This window comes from Pseudorasbora parva, chromosome 1 (assembly GCF_024679245.1).
Source record: "Pseudorasbora parva isolate DD20220531a chromosome 1, ASM2467924v1, whole genome shotgun sequence".
NCBI classification, from domain to species: domain Eukaryota; kingdom Metazoa; phylum Chordata; class Actinopteri; order Cypriniformes; family Gobionidae; genus Pseudorasbora; species Pseudorasbora parva.
The window spans coordinates 64,019,319-64,041,240 of NC_090172.1; the positions used below are offsets into that span (position 1 = coordinate 64,019,319).

At 40.2% G+C, this 21,922-nt stretch overlaps 1 protein-coding gene across 1 annotated transcript in view; it reads left to right on the forward strand.

Annotated features, from left to right (window-relative positions):
* The window catches only part of LOC137079517 (Fc receptor-like protein 5), a 256,219-nt gene that overhangs the window by 97,035 nt on the left and 137,262 nt on the right, over positions 1–21,922 (forward strand). The window lies entirely within an intron of this gene.

The window sequence follows — 21,922 nt, forward strand, 5'->3', positions numbered from 1 at the left end:
GACTCTCATGTCCGGCCAGCAGAGTATCCATGTTTTAACTCCGTAACATTGTTAATGTACATCATGATATAATCATGTTAACTGGAATAAAGGATTTTGTCTCCTGATTCGTCATTCATCTCATATATTGAACCATGTGAATAGAAACCATGGAAATTATTGCTCATCATAAAGCAAGAGACAGCACAGGTCATAATGTCCTTTCATCACTGCACATGCGAATCCACAACACAGTCATGACAACTGGCCATTATGTTTGATATGTTTATTCAGGCAGAAAGCTATAGGATTCGAACAATAGGGCGAGTGACAGAATTATTGGTGAAGCGACTGTATTAGCCTATATTTGATATACGCTACAAATAAGCCTTTAAATAATAAACCTGTTGCACATAATCTACTACATGCTTTCTATCGTTTTATAGTTTAGACTATAGTTCAGAAAACGTCAAGATGCAGGGTTGCCAGGTCCCAGAAATATTTCCAGCCCAATGACAACTCAAAACCCGCCCAAATGGAATGAAAACTAGCCCAATTTTCCAGTGTCCAATCGGATTAGACAAAGACTGGATTTCCACAAAAGACCAAAAAATAAACTATATGTGTGTGTGTGTGTGTGTGTGTGTGTGTGTGTGTGTGTGTGTGTGTGTGTGAGTGTGTGTGTGTGTGTGTGTGTGTGTGTGTGTTTGTTTAAGATTTTGGCCTATTGTATTACCCAAATTATTAATAAGTTTTATTTTTTTACACAATGTCATACAATAAAGGTCAAACAAAAACATTTCATCTCCCTAGTCAGAAGTACTAACTTGTACTTACTTTTTCTCTTCTCAGCACTTCTCTCTGATGCTCTTCTCTCCATATCTGCTGTTTCTTCTGTTTACACATAAGCATCCGCATAAAAATCAACACACTGTTAAGCTAAATTAACATACACTTGCTTTTATCAATTTTATTACCAATATGCTTACTGGGTGAACTTGAACACTTGTCCCTTTGTTTTTGTCTTCTCTTTTTTCAGAACTCTTCAGAACCTTTTCTTCTTAGATGGCCTAACTGTGCAAACTCATTTTGATTACAATGTTGAACAGAACTATATACAATCTCAACAGGGCTGTTTCCTTTTAGACATGTGTGCTCTCTTCTCCACTCTTCTCAGGTGCTGCTGAATAGATTTCAGCAGTGAAGAGGGAAAGCATCCGTGGTGATGGTTTAAATTCATGGCAGCATATGTTTCTACTTTGCATGTAAGCTCGAATCCTCATTATATTTACCAAAGAATTCTGCTCTAGCCTGTTTCTTAGCTTGTTCTTTATCAGTGACATTTGGGAAAATGAACGCTCAACTGCTGCATTGCTGAATGGTAAAGCAAGAAGACTCAATGCAAAATTGCCAAGATCTTCAAAGTTTCTATCCCCTGCAGTATCTGTGTATGCAGAAACTTCTACCCAGAAGTCCTCTGTTTTGCCATCTTCTGCATTTTTCCATTCCATAGTGTGAATTACTCTCCATTGTTGCTCTGCTTTTCCTACATCTCCCTTGAAGAGGTGGAAAAAGGGAAGATCATCAATCCTTGGCTTACTTGATGACAGAGCATGACTCTGTGACAGGAATGTGAGAGCCTCTAACTGTTTAATGTTATCTGGAAGTCTCTTCCTAATTTCCTAACTCTAGCATGTAGATCCTGCTCTTGCGTTTCATGTCCTGTTCAGCAAGGTCACTTATTCCAGTGGCTTCAAACAAAGCAAGACGGAACTGCACCCCAAAGTCTACAGCATCAAGCGGCAAAATATTCTCATCAGAAAGGTTAAACTCCATGATGTCTTGCCAGCTCTGGAATGTCTTCGGCAAACCTATGCGCTCAAGCAGGGACCGGTAAAATGTTAGAAGTTCAGTTAGAAGTTTTGCAGGATCGGGTTTGTCAAGTTGAAAGATTTTATTAAGCCTGTTTAACTCTGACACAATTGGTTGGAGGAATTTTAGGTATATCAGGTTAATGCTGTCACTGTACATTTGGTACAGCAGTTCTGCAGCATAGCTCCTCTCACTGTCTTTTGTCAACTGAAAATGCAACTTAAGCTCCACATACTGTGAAAGGATCCGGTTGATGCACTCACTAATAGCGAGCCACCTAGTGTCAGACAGCGGCAGAATCCTCAGCGGGCTTTCACCTACATTTATGGTTTTGTATAGTTCAGAATACTTTTGGAGACGCTGGGTGGCATTTGAAAACTAACTGTAGGTCTGAGAAACCATGTACTCGACATTTCTGGGGAGGACACTGACAGCTTTTGATGCACAGAGCTGAAGAGAGTGGCACACACACTTTATGTAGACAATATGAGGATTGCGATCACGGAATTTCTGTAGCACTGAGTTATGTTGCCCACACATTGTGTTACAGCCATCAGTTGCAAGACCAATGCAATTTAGTATGGACAATTTGTTGTCATCCAGGAATTTGAACAGTGCATTTGCTATGGTCAGTGAATCACCAGCTACTATATTGATCATTCCTGCAAAAGTGCTAATGATTGGTGAGAGCTTCTTGCTGTAGTATCTCATGACAATGCACAGTTGTTTTTTGGTTGTGACATCAGTGCTCTCATCAACAAGAGAGTATGGTCCACTTCCTATATCCTCCAGAAGGTCTTCATGTACTACTGGTCCAATCACTGAATTAATTAGTGCTGTGCATTTCGTTCAATGTAAACTAATCCCTTTCTTAGAAATTTCTTCCACCACACTTCCTAAATGATCAACAGTTGAAGTGCTTGAGTGACAAGCCACGTGGGCAGCCAGCTTCAACTCTGCCTCTTTCACAGCAACATTAGTTCTTAGAAATGAACTGCCTGTCTCAAATAATGTTCTGGCATTTGAGAAAGGAGCTGCACTTTTTTTTATGTTTTTCAGTTGCAGCATGAGTTAACAGATAACCGTGGTGAGCTCTGATTTCACATTTGCAATATTTGCAGAACGCTTTTGTATCATCATTTGGAACACTTCGAATAAATTCCTTTAATCCTTTCTCTGTCTCCCATTCTTTGCGATATTTCTTTCCATATTTTCCCCATTTACCTGACATGTTATAATGGTGCACTGCTTCCTCATTCACGGACAACAGAACAGAAAATCCCACAACCACATCTATTCATAACGTGACGTGATGAGGTTTCAAAGGCATAATTGACGTGCTTCTCACATCTCACGTGCAGCAACGCGCGCAGCAGGTTGTTGCCAAGTAATCATTCCTGGGGCTGGGGATCAATACCCACTAATATTAACGGTTCCATTTAAAAGGTTTTTTTTTTTTTTTTTTTTTTTTTGCGGCCGCGGTACATTTTAAATGTAGCCCAATAAACCGCAACCAGCGTAATTTTTCCCGCAACTCCTTTTTCAAAATAGCCCAATTGTGCGGGAAAACCGCGACCCTGGCAACTATGTCAAGATGGGATGTAACACGCTCTCATACAAACGATCATTGAATTATGATTCCAGCTTCTGAAGAATGACAGATCATCTGTGGAGCTAATATGAGTCACACACACACACACACACACACACACACACACACACACACACACACACACACACACACGTGTTAATGTTCATGTGCTTCAAAACTGCACAAAAGAAAACTACACCTGTATATGAACGCCATAATAAAGAGCACAACTCTTCAAAGAAGTGGCCAATCTTTGACTGTAAAAAAAAAAAAAAAAAAAAAAAGAAAAAACACTTTTTAGCTGTATTCAGAGTTTGTGTGTTTTTGGTAGTTTTCGTTTTTCAATGTATCTTCATTATGGTAAATTATTGTGTTTGTGGAGTTTGCACAAGCTCAGCTCCAGCCTGTCAGGACATCGAGTCCACGGGTTTCATAAGAAGAAAAAGGACATGATATCTTCTGTTCCTGGGTCACTTGTCATTCTGCTTCTGGCTCATATTTTTCTAGTAGATTGCTGAGACAAAACCCTGACACGGAGGTCACAGATAGAAAAGGGGAAATAAAAGGAAGAAGAGTAGAACATCAGTGTGTTTCTCTCTTTCTCCTGCTCACCTTTTACATCACTTTCAGACACACACTCACACACATGCGCAGATCTCATCCTCGAATTACTGAAAATGCTCTGTGACGTTACAGTCAAAATATTTGAACAATAACCAGTCCATCCAACCACAATCAAAATCACGTTATAGACAATGACAGCATATTCACGCTCATCTGTACATATTGAGTCTCTGATGGTTTGAGTGTTAAAAGAGAAGTGACGCTGAATTATATTAAGAAGTCTAGTTTCTTCATATTGTGTCCAGGGCTCGGGGTGTGACCCAGATGAATTCAGCAAAATAAATATAAATCAAACTCCAGAAAAATACTTTTAACTCTAAATATTACATAAATGAAACTTAGCCTAAATCAATACAATTTTCACAAGGTTAACTAATTAAAATTATAATAGATATAAAATTAAAATACATAAACAATAAATAGATTCCAAAATTCAGACTGAAATTGGCACACTAAAGAAAGGAAAAAAATAAATCAGGTAAACTGACAACTACAAATAAATTAAATAAATGAAAACTCACATTAATGCACTCAATTACAATACGTAAGAAAACACACTGAATCAATACAAGAGATTTACAAAACCGCAACCAAAAGAAGATTCAAACTATACACAAAATAATCTAAACTGATTTGAAAAGAGGAGCGGAGAATCAAACAAAAGTTTGAAGGAATTGAAAGGAACACACACATTTTTGGGACTTAAGCTTATTCACCGTATCCCCCAGAGCTAGATAAGTCCATACTTATCTACTGTAAAAAAAAAAATATGGACGTAGTGTCCGTGACATTACCCATATTCTGAAGAGCAGTTTTGAAGCGCAAAGTAGAGACGAGCTGGCATCATCCCACGTCACGCCGGATAACAGAAAATGGGCAAAGAGGCGGGATGTGGGCTACCTGTCAATCAAAGTGTCAATCAAAGTGACCACACCCTTAATTATGCAGAACTTTAAGGCTTTACACTGTAAAAAATGTTGGTTGTTTTTTGTTGGTTTAACTTAAAAAAGTAAGTAACCTGGTTGCCTTAAAATTTTGAGTTTATTGAAATTAAAAATTTGAGTTGATACAATGAAGGAAATTTGTTTAATAAATAGAAACTCAAAATATTTTTGTATCTGAATCACATAAAAATGTGATAAAGCATGAAAATAGCACTATTTGGCATGATTCACTGCGTCATCAGAAATAAAACACACACAATTACCCAATATGCTTAAAAAATCTTTTAATACTATTTTAATAAAGGTTGTCAAATCTCAAAAAAATTTCATTGTATTAACTCAAAATTTCAATTTCAATGGACTCAAAATTTTAAGGCAACCAGGTAACTTTTTTTCAAAAAATTTTTTTTTTTACAGTGTATATAATGTAAATGAATAAGTTAGCTATGAAAAAAATCACCTCCTCACAGTTGTCATGAAGGGCAAAATTAGCCGTATAGGCCCAAAACCACAGTTTGTACCAGGCTGTAAACATGTTTTTGTTTCCTGCTGTAAAGTTGGGCATTTTAACATGAGGCTCAATGAGATTCTGCTCCTTCTGGAGCCAGTCGAGGAATTGCAGTTTACATTATAGGTATAGGCTTCAAGAGAGACCGCAGGAGGTTGCCTCTTGGTCCATACACACCATTCTCATCTCCGTGTGTGCCATAACTCTCTCTGACACACACACCGCTAGCCTAGCTTAGCACAAAGACTGAAGACGAGCTGGCATCATCACGCGTCACGCCAGATAACAGAAAATGGGTAAAGAGGCGGGATGTGGGCGGAGCTTAGGTGATGCGATGACTAACAGACAGCGGATAAATGGCTACCTGTCAATCAAAGTGACCACACCCTTAATTATGCAGAACTTTAAGGCTTTATATAATGTAAATGAATAAGTTAGCTATGAAAAAAATTCACCACCTCACAGTTCTCATGAAGAGCTAAATTGGCCATATAGGCCAAAACCACAAATGTACCAGGTTGTAAACATGTTTTTTTTCTGCTGTAAATTTGGGCATTTTAACATCGGGCTCAATGAGATTCTGCTCCTTCTGGAGCCTGTCTCTAGTGGCCAGTCGAGGAATTACAGTTTAAGTTACTTCCGTATTGGATTCAATAGAAACTGCGGGAGGTTGCCGCTTGGTCCATACCATAGACTGTAAAAAAAAATATGGACGTATCGTGTCCGTGACGTAACCCATAGGATTACGATAAGCCGTTCTGAACAGTAAAGTAGGGGCGAGCTGGGCGTTGCTATCTTGGCAACGCGTCATCACGAGTCACGCCCGGATGACAGAAAATGGGCAAAGAAGTGGGATGTGGGCGGAGCATTTTATAATGTAAACGGATGAGTTATAAAAATAAAAATCACCTCCTCACAGTTGTCATGAAGGGCAAAATTAGCCTTATAGGCCAAAACCACAGCTTGTACCAGGCTGTAAACATGTTTTTTTTTTTTTTTCCTGCTGTAAAGTTGGGCATTTTAACATGGGGCTCAATGAGATTCTGCTCCTTCTGGAGCCAGTCGAGGAATTGCAGTTTAAATTATTTCTGTATAGGCTTCAAGAGAGACCGCGGGAGGTTGCCTCTTGGTCCATACACACCATTCTCATCTCCGTGTGTGCCATAACTCTCTCTGACACACACACCACTAGCCTAGCTTAGCACAAAGACTGAAGATAAATGGCTCCAGCTAGCAGACTGCTCAAAAAGTGACAGAATAACGCCAACATTTTCCTATTTATATGTTGAGATGTGTAGAGTTCAGGGATGCAAACACATGTATGGTCAAAAAAAGAGAGAGAGAATCGAAGCCCTCGCCCGCAGCAAATATCAGATACTTACATCGCCACCAACCCCGGCCCACCCCTATAGACACAGGGTCTATATTATATATTATATATTTTTTATTTAGTTTTTGAAACTCTTATTGAACTATCTAGCTGGCCCTGAGGCTGGGGCTCGGTCTGGTGCTCTGGCATTGTCGTCGTGGAGTTCCCTACAATATTGTATGTGTATGTTAATTTTCAATATTTCCCCATCATAAAAAAAAAAAACATTAAAAACTGTCATGACTTAAATTACACAACTCCTACCTTCTTTGATCAATACATAATTGTAGGCCTTTCTCATGGTGGCCACAATGTTTAGGTTATCCTCAGTGGGTGGCAGATGTGTCACCACATCGGCCGCTCACTTTCCAGAGACCTTATCCTTCTTGGCGAAAAATAGAATTGGGACACAGCCCAGTGCACATAATCTTTACTCTTCTTAACTGATGTAAGTGTGAACTCTGTCCTCTATACCAGTGGTTCTCAAAGTGGATTTGCTTTGAATAAGTTGTGCTTTATCGTTATGAAATTCTCATCAATGACAACGTAATGATCTAGAATCTAGATATAAAATCTTGATTATAAATGCACTGATAAATTAAAACATTGACATTTAACTTTTTTTGTGATTATGACTAATCAAGTCAATCTGTTTATCTCTTGAATCACTTCACTCAGGTCATGATGAACCGTTCTTCCGGCTGCTTAGCTTTGCTTATTTGATTTAAGATAGCTGGATAAATGTTTGAGTCAGTCAACATCATTAAGTGATTCAAAATCCAAAGTTGACTAAAGACCAAGTTAGTACACACCAGCCAGAAAACACGGAATAGTGAACCCGGACGGACACAACTTCAGAGAATAGAAATGTCATCAAAGTGCAAACGGTAGCAAGCATATGCTAAATGTTTTTATTATGAGGAGGTCCTTGGACATTGTTCTCCCACACAAAGGGTCCTTGGCACAAACAGTTTGAGAACCCCTGCTTTAAACAACCAATATTCATGTAATGTTGTGCTGGATGCTGGTGGTCTAGTAGTTAGAAATCTGGGTTTCTAAAGGGAACACTAAAAGTCCTGACACCCTTCAAAAATAATTATATTGACTGGACACAACAAAACAAAATATGATAACAAAAATTAATTTTGTCTGACTCCCTCTTTGGCCACCTATCCCCCTGATCCAAACGCTACAGTGATAAATGGATAATTTAAGTAACAGATTGTTTTGGCTTTATAGCGGTTCTTGAATAAAGACTGATGGCATTCACGTGCGTATTCTATTCCATGCATATCAATAAAATTACAAATTAATTAAAATAATATGTTACACCAATGCCATCTATGACTTCCTCAAATTCATTCACTGACAGATTAAACTTATTTTTGTAAAATGAGGCCCTTGTCCTATCACACAATATTAATGAAAGTGAAACAAATCATATTGTTTAATGAAATATGAGTATTTCTGCTTACTGCAATATGGGCAGAGTCCACACTCTTCCTGCATTTCTATTTTTAAGGACCCTTTTCCCCCACTTCCTGTCCAGGGTTTTTTTTTTTTTTGGCCGCTGGGAGATGGCTGCGAAACGAGCGGCAGGTTTTGCGACTCACCTGTGTTGGTAAAAGTATACCAAAGTGAGATCATCAGATCCACAGTAACAGAAAAGAACAATCAAGATACAGTTTAATTTGGCTGTTTACAGGAAAAAGAGGAACACACGAAGAACAATGCAATTCAGAATATGCATCTCTAGACTGACACAGGATTATTATTATTATACTCATACAGTGAAAGTGGCAGATGTAGACAGGCTACTCTAATCAATGTTGCCTTATGGCGTTTGGTGCAAAACAATCGATCAAAATTTATATCAACCAGACGCCTTACATTACCACTGTTTTGTAACACAGTACAGAATCATACAGCGTCATTTAGTAAGAGCATACTTTAGTGTCCAATTGAGCTGATAATGAGAAATGTAGAACATTAAAAACACACATTTGAATTATGGACATAATGCTCTATTCAACTTCCCCTCACCTGGTTAGGTGCTTGGCATGAGGGGCAAGGCTTCAACTTCTTTTGAGACATTTTGAAATCTACATCACTCACACACACACACACACACACACGCTCGCTCGCTCGCTCGCACTCGCACGCACACACACACACACACACCCAACTCGTCACATATGGACGCTTGACCTGGACCCCTTGTCGTCACTTTTCAACGAACTGGGCGTACCTTTATCGTCAGTTTTCGACGCACTGGGTGCTCCATTCATTAAAATGAGAAACCTTTGGCGTCATACACAGACGCATTTAATTATTTGTGTTTGTAAAAGCAGACATGATTTTATTAATATTTAAAGGCTACTTTTATATTTTGGAGAAACTAACCCAACTCCTACCCTAAAACTACCCATATCTTAACAATATAAAACACATACCAGGCAAATAAATGTACAGTCACAAGTATTTATTGCATAAACTGACCAAAACTGTATAAAAGTATTAACTCATGTTGCATTCCAAGTCTTCTGAAGTCATACGATGTCTTCATGTGAAGAACAGAGTTGATCTTGATGTTTTAATCGCTGAAATGATGATCCCGCTGCCCCGTGAACAAACTCATTCATATCTCATTCAAATAATTCAAAAGACTCCTGAGCATGACACGATCAGTCACAAGACACACGAGAGCCAATGACATTTCACTATGAAATCTCACGTAACGGGCGCCAATATTTGAAATTTGATGTGTTCATGATCTTCGGCGGATGGAGATGCTGATCGCTTTTGGAGATTTTCTTCATACAAATCAATCGTTTGGCCTCGGAAAACTTGGATTATTTAACTTTTTGAATAACTCGTGGATGCAGACGTATGTTATATCCTGTGTTTTATATCATGTTCACACAAATGGGTAGGTTTAGGGATGGGGTGGGGTTGGGTTACATGTTAAACATGTCTAAATAGCGTACATAAGATAAATGTAAATAAAATTATGCTTGCTGATTAAATTGAAAAATACACTCCAACATGTCATAATGGCAAAATCATAAACTAATACAATTTCACCATGACGATAACATTCCCAATACCCAGTGCGTCTGTGTATGCCGCCAAAGGTTTCTCACTGAAATTAATGGAGGACCCAGCGCTTCGAAAAACATGACGCCTTGGGGTACCTTTTGCATCTTAATTGTGACGCGGAAGGCACTTGACCACGCTTCAGAGTTCTATAGAAGTCTATCAGACTACCCTGCACATCGAAAATTTACGATAAAGGTACGCCCAGCTCGTTGAAAAGTGACGACAAGGGGTCCGGGTCAAGCGTCCATATGTGACGAGTTGGGTGTAAGAATGTGTTGCACGCAGACACACACACACACACACATACACACACACACACACACATACACACACACACACACACACACACACACACACACACACACACACACACACACTTTCTACAGTGCACTTTAGACAACGTCAACAAACACAACCCAACTTATGACATAATCGATCATTTTCCATAAGTGTCATTATTATATATTTTCTAATTTACGTATTTTGGAAGCTACACTGTAAAAAAATATTTAGAAAAAAGTTACCTGGTTACCTTAAAATTTTGAGTTCACTGAAATTAAAAATTTGAGTTAAAGGTGCACTATGCAAATTTCCGTCCACTGGAGGGCGCCTATTCTAAAAAAAAGGCGTAGTTTGATGGCCAAGTCTGAGCGCAGTATCTCGGGACATGTGGTCTTCACCTCACAGCCGATGGATGCTGTTATTAACGTTACTGTAGTGTGAAGCAGAGCAGGACCGAGTGTTGTGGAGCTGAGCACGGCCGCTGGAGCGATTGCTATACAAATCGTCCAGTCAATTGTTATACTGGACGCGATATACAGACGACTCGCTCAAACGCTATGCTGACACGTCCCAGCTCCTGAGTTAAAATAGCAATTTTCTCACAATTTACAAATAGTTGGAAACATTTGGGATATTGTTAGTACTCAACTGAACACAATATATAACACTGGCCTAGTGGTTTTTGGATATTTTACTGCAAAAATACTACATAGTGCACCTTTAATACAATGAACATTTTTTGAGATTCAACAACCTTTATTAAAATATTATTAAAAGATTTTAATAAATCTTACGATAAATCGTAAATAACACCCAACCACTAAATAGCCAAAGTCGGCGGCCTATACGGGAATGGTGTGCTATATCTCTGCTAAGGGATCGGGGGTACGGTGTGCGCCCCAGGGGTGCAAACGTACCCCGAAAGTGCCATAGACGATTGATGGGGCGAAACTTTGACCCCTCGTAGCTCCGAGCGAGGATCTCAAACACACACATATATTACACGAAATTTGAAGGGGCTGATAGGATCTCTCAGCACACACATCTCAAAGGGGTGTAAGTTGTACCCCTGGGGTGCTAGAGCTCCCCAAAAATTGCAAAAAAGGCCCATTGACTTAACATGGGGAGGGTCGTCCCATGAAACGCATGCAACGCATGCGTTTCTCATTCAATGGTAAATCCCATAGGGATTTTGTATTGAGCATAGCTCTGCTTCACAGACTCACAGAGACAAGCGGGTGGGCCCAATCTACTCAGACAACCAATCACTATCTCAGGATCATGATGATGTTATTAAGCCACGCCCTAGCAACCGTTTAGAGCTTCCTAACAACCGATCCCATTGACTTCCATTGAAAAAGATCAAAGTTATATCTCTGGATAGGAGTGTCATAGAAACATGGGGGTGGGTTTGATTGACTCAGGGCATCAACAGCCAATCACAAATCACCTTCAACACTTCCTAGCCACTCCTTAGCAACCATTATCGAGCACCCTAACAACCCAAATCCACAGTGTATATCTTCACATCTGAACATCATAGAGACACGGGAGTTGGTTTATATCATTCATACTGGCAAGGGGATTTTGGGGAATCATTATGGGATGGTGCCAGGCCACTCCATAGCAACCAAACAGAGTACCCTAGCAGCTGTTTAGCAAGACCTATATCTCTGCATTAGTACATCATAGAGACACGGGGGTTGGTATATATCATTCATACTTGCAATGGGATTTTGGGGAATCATTATGGGATGGTGCCAAGCCACTCCATAGCAACCAAACAGAGTACCATAGCAACCATTTAGATCTCTGCATCAGAAAATCATACAGACGTGGGGGTTGGTTTATATCATTCATACTGGCAAGGAGCTTTGGGTTATCATTATGGGATGGTGCCAAGCCACTCCATAGCAACCATTTACACTACCCTGGCAACCGTACAAACACATGAATAAGCCATATCTCAACTCCACAACATCATACAGACATGGGGCTGGCTTATTTTCCATAACCGGGCCCCGAGTTTTGCCACGGCAAGCACCACTCACAATTTCTTCAGGAATTGTACTTTCTATTAAAAGATATTGGGTAATTGTGATATCTAAAGATTTATTAAACGATCTAAAGATATCTTTTTCTATTAAAAGATATTGGGTAATTGTGTGTTTTATTTGTGAAGATGCAGTGAAACATGCCAAATTGTGCTATTTTCATGATTTATAATTTTTTTATGTGGTTCAGATACAATAATATTTTGAGCTTCTATTTATTAAAGCAATTTCCTTCATTGTATCAACTAATTTTTTTTTATTTCAATACACTCAAAATTTTAAAGGTGCCATGTGTAAAAAAGGAGGTAAAAATCTCCAAAAAATGACCTATACGCATCAAAAGAATGAGAAGAAATAAGGGCGGTCATTAAAAAAATGTCACGTTATAGCGCTGCAGAGATATCAACCTTAATTAGCAGTAGCATTACTAGCCCCGGCCCGACAGGTGTCGTAATACCAGTCTCGGCCATGGGAGGCGGTATAAGGGCAACATAACCACCAGCCAACCTGCCATACACGAATAACTCGCACGGCTTGTGGGCGTACTTGAACCTGATGTCAATCGTGTGGAAAGTACAGTCCTCTACTTCATTTCAGTTCAGGGAAGAGAGTGGATGGATGGCTGAAGCCCATGGCCCCATAAATGTATCTGATATGATAAAAATAGCTGCTTTACCTGACCGGAAAAAGCGGAAGTGTGCACGCCCGGCGACTGTGTCCCGTCCCGTCATAATTAAAGTCCCGGTCTTCGCGAGCCGTGTGTTTGTGTAACAATCGCTCCAGCGGCCGTGCTCAGCTCCACAACACTCGGTCCTGCTCTGCTTCACTACAGTAACGTTAATAACCGCATCCATCAACATGATTTCTGCCCGTGTCCCCACAATATAAACAAGTACACACACACACACACACACACACACACACACACACACATATATATACAAAAATGTGTGTATACGTATTTCCTCCACTAAACTATGCATGCTCATGTTTTCACCATGAATTAAACTTTAAGAAATTTTAATATTTAGTCTGCATTTTATTTAATTTTTTTTAGCTATTTTAGATAAACCTGTATATAAATATCATTACTAATTTCAGATTTGTTTTTTTTTTAAACGCCATATATCCCCTTATAATTGCACAACTGAGTAAAAACATTAGGCTATTAAAAAAAAAATGTTTATAAACAATTGACAACTTTTTTTTTTTTTTTTTTACAGATTCTAATCACCCAGAACAGTTGCTTACATAAAGTTTAAGATAAAAAAATAACTGGAATTATTCAGCAAACATCCATATTTAGATAATGCATTTAGATAAACTGTTCATTTATTTCATCACTTTACCTCTGTCTTTATCCCCTTTTTCCTTTCTATTCCTGTATCAGAGGGCTTCGGTCTTTTTGACACATTGGCCATCCGTCCAAAATAATTCGGCAACTTTCCAACTTTCACTAGCGCGAGCAAACAAGCACAATCCTGTCTGTTAGATGTGCGAGAGGCGACGCGACGCAACAACAAATTCCCAACGTTAAACTGATCGCGCGTTCAATGTCGGACACACTAAAGCACTCGCTGGGCAGGAGGAGATTGATGCGGTGGTCTGGGAAGAGTCTGGGGATTTGTTTAAGGTTTTTTAAAAGTAGTATTTCGAATTAATATTAATAAAAAGTAGCAGTAATAAAACCGGAAAAAAATCACTCATTTTGGCGCCCCTATGGACGAGTGGCGCCCCTAGCATTTGCCTATTCCGCCTATGCCACGGGCCGGCCCTGATATTAATGAACCCTTCTACTTACCGAGTAGAAAATCGCAATAACCCTTGGGATCGCCCATATGGTGACATCAGCGTTATTAATTTAGAGGATTTAATAATAAATAAAAATAATAATAATCAAAAGAAGATTAATTGTACTCAATCATAGCAAATTATATATATTTATTATAATCAACAAACCTCTGATAAAAATACGTTATCCAGCATGCTATAAATGAAGCAGTGTTGTACCTGCGATAAGAAACGCTTAAACTGCTTACTTGCACGCGCCTTGGAGTGTAGTTAAACTCACCTTTTAATGCCCTTTAACCTGCAGTTGAGCGTTGCTTTGATCAAACTCACCTTTTAATGCGGTTTTACCTGCAGTTGAGTGTTATTAAACTCACCGCTGAATGCGGTTGTACATCATGTGCGTTGTTAAACTCACCACAGATGAACGTGCCAAACCTTTATATAGAGGGCACTTTGATATCAGATTTCGAGGGTTTTTAAACATCAAAAACCAGTTGGAGTGCCAGATTAAAATGATCTGGGGGCCAACATTTGACTCGCCCTGGCATAAATATTTTTTTGTAGCCTATTCCTTTTTATTTTTATTGATTGTACATGAAGTATGTCTTCATGTGAAGAACAGAGTTGATCTTGATGTTTTAATCGCTGAAATGATGATCACGCTGCCCCGTGAACGAACTCATTCATATCTCATTCAAATAATTCAAAAGACTCCTGAGCATGACACGATCAGTCACAAGACACACGAGAGCCAATGACATTTTACAATCAATGCTGACGTAATGACGCAATTGGTAACAAGACCTACGAGAGCCAATGCAATTTCACTATGAAATCTCACGTAACGGGCGCCAATATTTGAAATTTGATGTGTTCATGATCAAGAAACGCTTAAACTGCTTACTTGCACGCGCCTTGGAGTGTTGTTAAACTCACCTTTTAATGCCCTTTAACCTGCAGTTGAGCGTTGCTTTTATCAAACTCACCTTTTGTACTGGGTTGTACTGTACTACTGTCGACCTAGCCTAGAAATCTAGACGCACCCTAGCGGCAGCAAATCTAATTTGCCGCGAGTGTCATCTAGCAACTCTCAATACACTTCTGAGCTGTAAACACTAAACTCTGGTCAGGCCAATCACATCTTGTACAGAGTCGGTGGGCGGGGCTTAACATAATGACGGCCGAGTTGCGTTTGCGTGCTTCTAGTAAACACAGAAACTGGCGAACGGCGGTCCTTCGAATCAGCTGTGACCGCGACTCTGGTAGACTTGGAGTTAAGCTTTACTCTGAGAAAAGAACAAAGAACGGCACTGAAGTCATTCTTAAGAAGGGAAGATGTGCTCTGAGTTTTGCCGACCGGATACAGCGAATGTTTAATCCTTCAACTAGCTCTGGTTGAATGTAGCGCTATCCGATCGCGTGCAGAGGGAGTTTGAAAGACAACCGTTTATCCGCCCCTCAGATTCAGCTGTCAATGGTGAGTTTCCAGACCAAACATCTTGATGTGGGTCCGGCTTGTCAGGCTACTGTTGACCCATAAGGCAGACAACGGGTTGCGGTGTGCTGACCCAAGACGTCAAATTTCTACACTGTTGAGTTCTATAGACGTCTATCCTGCACGTTGAAAAATAACGCCAAAGGTATACCCATTGAGCTTCAAAGTGACGCCAGGGTCCCTTGACAATGCGTCAGACATTTAACGAGTAGGGAGTGAGACTGTGTTGGTTATTCTTATTTATTATTAGGGATGTCCCCGACTAAGGATTTACACATTCAAATCAGAATTTTCGAATCTCTCTATAGTCGACCGATAGTCGAATCATCTGTGTGTGTGTAAACCATAGACCGGAAAAAATAAACGGTATAAACGGGTTGGGAAGGGCAGGACACTAGTCAGCAGGAGGCTAAGACTATTTTTATTTTACTTTACACACGGCACACAGCCACCACTTTTAATAAAGTGATCAAAACTATACACATTCGTAAATGAACCGTTCTCTTATAACATTTAAAGGCCGCGATCGAAACACAGAACATCACACATATATAACAGAACATTTTGATAAATAAATCTAAAACAATACCTGCCTAGAGAGGAAAAGAACACTTTGAGTGCGTTTATATGTGCGTTCTTAAGCCGATTGTGCCTGAAGGGGGTCGGACACCGGACTGAAGCTCAGCGCCGTGTCTCAGGGATCTCACACCGGACTGAAGCTCAGCGCCGTGTCTCAGGATCTCACACCGGACTGAAGCTCAACGCCGTGTCTCAGGGATCTCACACCGGACTGAAGCTCAGCGCCGTGTCTCAGGAATCTCACACCGGACTGAAGCTCAGCGCCATGTCTCAGGATCTCACACCGGACTTAAGCTCAGCGCCGTGTCTCAGGATCTCACACCGGACTGAAGCTCAGCGCTGTGTCTCAGGATCTCACACCGGACTGAAGCTCAGCGCTGTGTCTAAGGGATCTCACACCGGACTGAAGCTCAGCGCCATGTCTCAGGATCTCACACCGGACTTAAGCTCAGCGCCGTGTCTCAGGATCTCACACCGGACTGAAGCTCAGCGCTGTGTCTCAGGGATCTCACACCGGACTGAAGCTCAGCGCTGTGTCTCAGGGATCTCACACCAGGCAGACGTGAACATTATGCACCGCGCGAGCTCAATTTTGAATCACTGCACGATGAGTGTATCGTGTAGCACAGGGTGAAATCAGTACATTCACGATTTGAGGGAAATATACATTTATCGCCGCGGACATGTGTCGAATGCCGCCGTCGGTGTATGTGTTCAAATTTTTTAAAAGCGCGGCGCCCGGTGCGAAGCTCAGTGCCCTTAAAGGGGCGATCGCTCAGCGCCGCAACACGTCTTTATAACACTAAGATTGAGCACACCCATATTGCCAAAATGGTATAATCCTCGTTTCATAACACCCGCGAAGATTCGACCATGAGATCAGTGTTCGAATCCGGTCCTGCATATCGATGCATCGAATCTTCGACTATTAGGGGTCACCCCTATTTATTATGGATATGTTATCACTATTTAAATCATTTATACGTAAAGCACTTTGAATAGTACAAAAGAGGATTAGGGCCAAGCTAAAAAAAATAAATTAAAAAAGCATCTTGGGATTAAAGTAATTATAATGCGAGATTAAACTCGTTAAATCCTCTTCTGTAGAATTGCCATTGTGTATGAAATGTGCTATACAAATAAACTCGCCTTGCCTTGTCGTCACCCGATAGCGAGTACAACATTGTTCTGAAACAACTATAAACTCCAGCAAGATAAAGTCATTTTATGCAATTCCACAGCCCTTTACAGATCCAGTATTATAACGGGAATATATAATCTAAATAACGCGACGTGCAGTTTAAATGCCCTTACTGAAAAACCACGTGATGAATTTCACGTGATCATGTGTCCACATTGAATAAGCTAAAGTCCAAAAAGTCAGCGTGTTTCTGTTTATGTAAAAAAAGAAAAGAAAAAAATTGTAATACAAAAATCAATGGTAATGGCATTGAAGCAGCTCTCCAACAAGAGCTCAGAAAAAATACATACGCAAATCAACTAACACACCAAAACCAGGATAAAGAAAAATAAAATACAGCCCATACTGCATTAACCCCTCTACGTTTTGCACTTTGGACCAACGTAGTCAGGGTACACTTTTACCCACTGGGTTGGCATTAACCCAGCCTAACTGAACCGCAGACACAGGCTCGACAACTGAAGCCAAACCACATTCAGGAAATGACGCGTACATGAGGAACATCCACCAATGGCCTAAATATACAGCCACCATTAATGCCCATCCTCCACCATTAACTCAGAAACTCAAGCCTATCATACCACAATATATTTCTAGAGGAACAATCACTCTGGGCTTTAAATGTTGACAAATCACTGTAAAGTCTTCTAGGTGAAGAATTATGATGAAAAACACTCATGACAAGATTTTCATCAGAAAGAAATATATATTCAGTATATATCAGTCCTCAAACACTTTATTAAACAAACTAGCTCAAATGAATCCACTTTATTCTACTTGATTTTGCAGAGAGCTCTCAACAGTGTGTGTCTCACACACATTAACTAAACTTGTTATAAGGACAGGACTTATTTTCCATCAGCCCTATCATTTGTATTCCCTTATTACACTAACCCTAACCCAAACTTAATGAACTCTGACCTTTTGTTTCTTTAGATCATCGACTCAAGGCCTGTTATACTGAGAGCCGTACGGCAGATCTGGAGAACAGAAACACCTTTGACGAGTTCACACAATAACCCGCGTCATATTAAGAAAATACTGAGTGTGAGGACATCTCTCAGTTTCACACACTATAAACATATCAGATAAAGAAATATATACAGACTTTATGATGTATGAGAAAGTCTGCATATTTCATTATCCGGGCCTTACATTAGACACACATTAGACGTCACGTGTCTTCTGTGTGTGTGTGTGTGTGTGTGTGTGTGTGTGTGTGTGTGTGTGTGTGTGTGTGTGTGTGTGTGTGTGTGTGTGTGTGTACGGTCAAAATAACTGTGAGAACGATCATCATCAGAACTTCGTGTCTCCTCCTCCCTCATCTCTTCTTCAAACACAGGAAGTGTCTGTTTTAGCACACAGAAAACAGTCGATTGATGAGACAGTATGGGCTCCGGTGCACTGCCTCTCATCTGTGAGTATTTGATCATATTCTGTCATATCTTCTGTTTAGTTTTCTCTTTTTAATTCACTGTATTCAGATGAAGACAAGATAAAAGAATGATTGTTGTGAAGGAGAGTCTATGATCCCACAGTCTCACTGCTTATTGTATTATTTCTGCTAGTTTTTGCTGTAATACTGTTTCTTCTCTTGTCTAGTAGTTGAGATGAATCTGATGTGTGTGTGTGTTGATATGAGTTAGTGTTGAATGATGCTGTATCTTTAAATAAACTCTCCATCAGAGGCTCAGAGAGCTTGAGAACAGTGACCGAACACACAATCAGCTTCTCTATCACTTCTCATTCTCTTGAAAAATTATTACTACATCGAATTTTGCAAGAGGACACATTAATTTCATTGTCATGGACACAGTTTATGGTAAATGAACAGCATTTATATAGCGCTTTTAACAGACCCATGGCCATCCAAAACGCTTTACATCTTGCCTCACATTCACCCATTCACACACTGACGGCGGTGTCTGCCATGTAAGGCCCATCCAGCCCGTCAGGAGCAGCTGGGGTTCGGTGTCTTACTCATGGACACCTCGACACTTGGTCCGGTGGAACCGGGGATCGAACCACCAACCTAGACAATCTGCATGAACCACTGAGCCACTTTCTCAGAACTAAAACTAACTTCTCTTTTCTGAGACTCTTCTCAGCCAGTTGGTCTCAGCTTCATGAGATACAGATTTATTTATTCATTTTTTGCAAAGCTGATACATTTTATTTTGAGAAATGTCTTGATGTAAAACTATACTTGAGCTATATCTCTTTAAATGTTTATTTTGATATTCTGCAGATATATTAAACATTTTAAATGTTGTTTGAAGGTTTCACACACTTGTTTGTTTGAGCACTTAAAGCGGCCGACACATTCAAATGATGTGGTCTGAATATGGTTTGTTTTTGGGTCCTTTAAGCTGGAACTGAGATCATGTGGTTGATATTTGAAATTGAACAAAGACATTTGTTTTACTGTTTTCCACCCCCTCTCTCTAATCAGTGGGACCGTTTGGGATTCCTAAAGACAAAGAGATGTTGAGGGCCTGTAGGCCAAATAGTGCCACACCTGTAGTACAGTGGGGGAAGTCTGGTCTGATTGGTCAGTTTGAATGTCTCATGGTTTCAGTCACATGGTCAAGGGATAGATAAAAGAAGATTGCAACTGTTGCTCGGGGTCTCTCTGATCTTGGGGGCCTTCTCTTTGGCTCTTCTCTTTGCTCTCTTCTAGCCTGACGTGGTCATGCTCAGCTCTAGTCAGAATATGAGTCTGATGCTCCATTGGGCTGTGATTATGAGGCGTGTTTCAACCGAACCAGGAAAGACCTCAAATGGATAGACCTAACCAATCAGAGCAACGAAGCGACGCATTGTCAAATGTCAGCAGAGTTCAACTGCACTGTGTTGCCAAGTCCGCGTTTTTTCCGCGGATTGTTTTCTATGTCCGTGGGTTGAAGTGACTATTATGTGATAATAAGACCCATGAGTGCGAATTTTAGCAGGCGACCTTGCCAAAATAACACATTTTACCCCCCCCCCCCCCCCCCCCCCCCAACACCATTTTTTTTCTGGAGAACTCCCCCCAGAAGCTATTGTTTAGGGCTAGTAGTTGGCGGGTTTTGTTGTAAAAACTTGGCAACTCTGTCTGCACACGCGCTGGAATAAACGATCTTAGCCGGTGTCTTAGAATTGAATAATACACAGAGTACTTACCCAACTTGATCATAATTTTTGAGAGAAATTGTGAAGGTGAATGCAGATACAAACAAGCTCTCCATTTAGGATTCGAGTAAATATAACCCAAGCCCCTTTGATGTCGTGATGATTACACTACTGTTGATCATCTGTCCGTCATCGTCTAAAGCCCGCCCTGATGATTTCATGGGTCAGAACAGTTTCTGTTCGGGGATAATTACTCCTCTATGGAGCGAGGCCAGACCGAACCGCCCGACCTAAAAATGTTGTGGGCGGAGCTAAGTTCGGCTGACATCCAGGCTAGCTCTCTTTGCTCTCTCTCTCTCTCTCTCTCTCTCTCTCTCTCTCTCTCTCTCTCTCTCTCTCTCTCTCTCTCTCTCTCTCTCTCTCTCTCTCTCTCTCTCTCTCTCTCTCTCTCTCTCTCTCTCTCTCTCATCTCGTTCATCTATTTTGTAACTATTTTAAGTGTAACCATAACCAGATTTTGTCATTAAATTATTTCAATTATAAATGATTTGCTAACTAGTTTTGATTTGGTATTGACTTTGAAGTGTTACCTATTGCAATACAATATAGTCACATTATAGCAACGCTCTCCCACATATTTTGCTATTGTAACTGCGCTTATTTCCGTCGTTGGTATAAGATGCTGTGGGTGGTTATAGATGAGAAATGTACAGTTTTCTACCATCACGCTGATAACGTTTCTTTAGTCGTTCGGCAACCCTGCAGTCTGAACCACTGTAGGCGATCCACCCTTACAATCTGTGAAGCTCAGAACTAAGCCAGACCCACATCAAGGTGAATTTGGGTCTGGGAACACACTGTTGGCAGGGGGGCGGGAGGAACGGTTGTCTTTCAAAGTCCCTCTGCACGCAATAGGATAGAGCTAAAATCAACCAGGGGTGCATTTCCTGAACAACGACCAAACTCACTGCTGAACTACTATATTACAATGAATCGTTGAAGAAATCAACTAGCCACGACTGTTTCATAAAACCGTATTGTCACAAATCTGTTGTTTCATGTTGGTTAGGGGTGGAGTAAAAACACATTTTAATGAATTATTTTGAGATTTAATTAATTCTAGATTTTTTTTTTGCTATAAATTATGGACATCTCAGGATTAATTCTATTTTTTTTCAGTTATTTAGCTTTATTTCCAGTTTCAATCATCAATTAGTTCTTACGTAGCCTATTAGAGCACGTCCACACATGCACACTCTTAAAAAAAAGATGCCTAAAATCTCTTGACAAATGCATTTATTCTAAATAAAATATATAGATTGTACTAAATGTCAGGATTTATTTAGTCCACGTCATGCAAACAAGAAACTCTACTTCTCACCACAGGTCGCGTGACATATGAACTATTTCGGCCTAAGAGTGA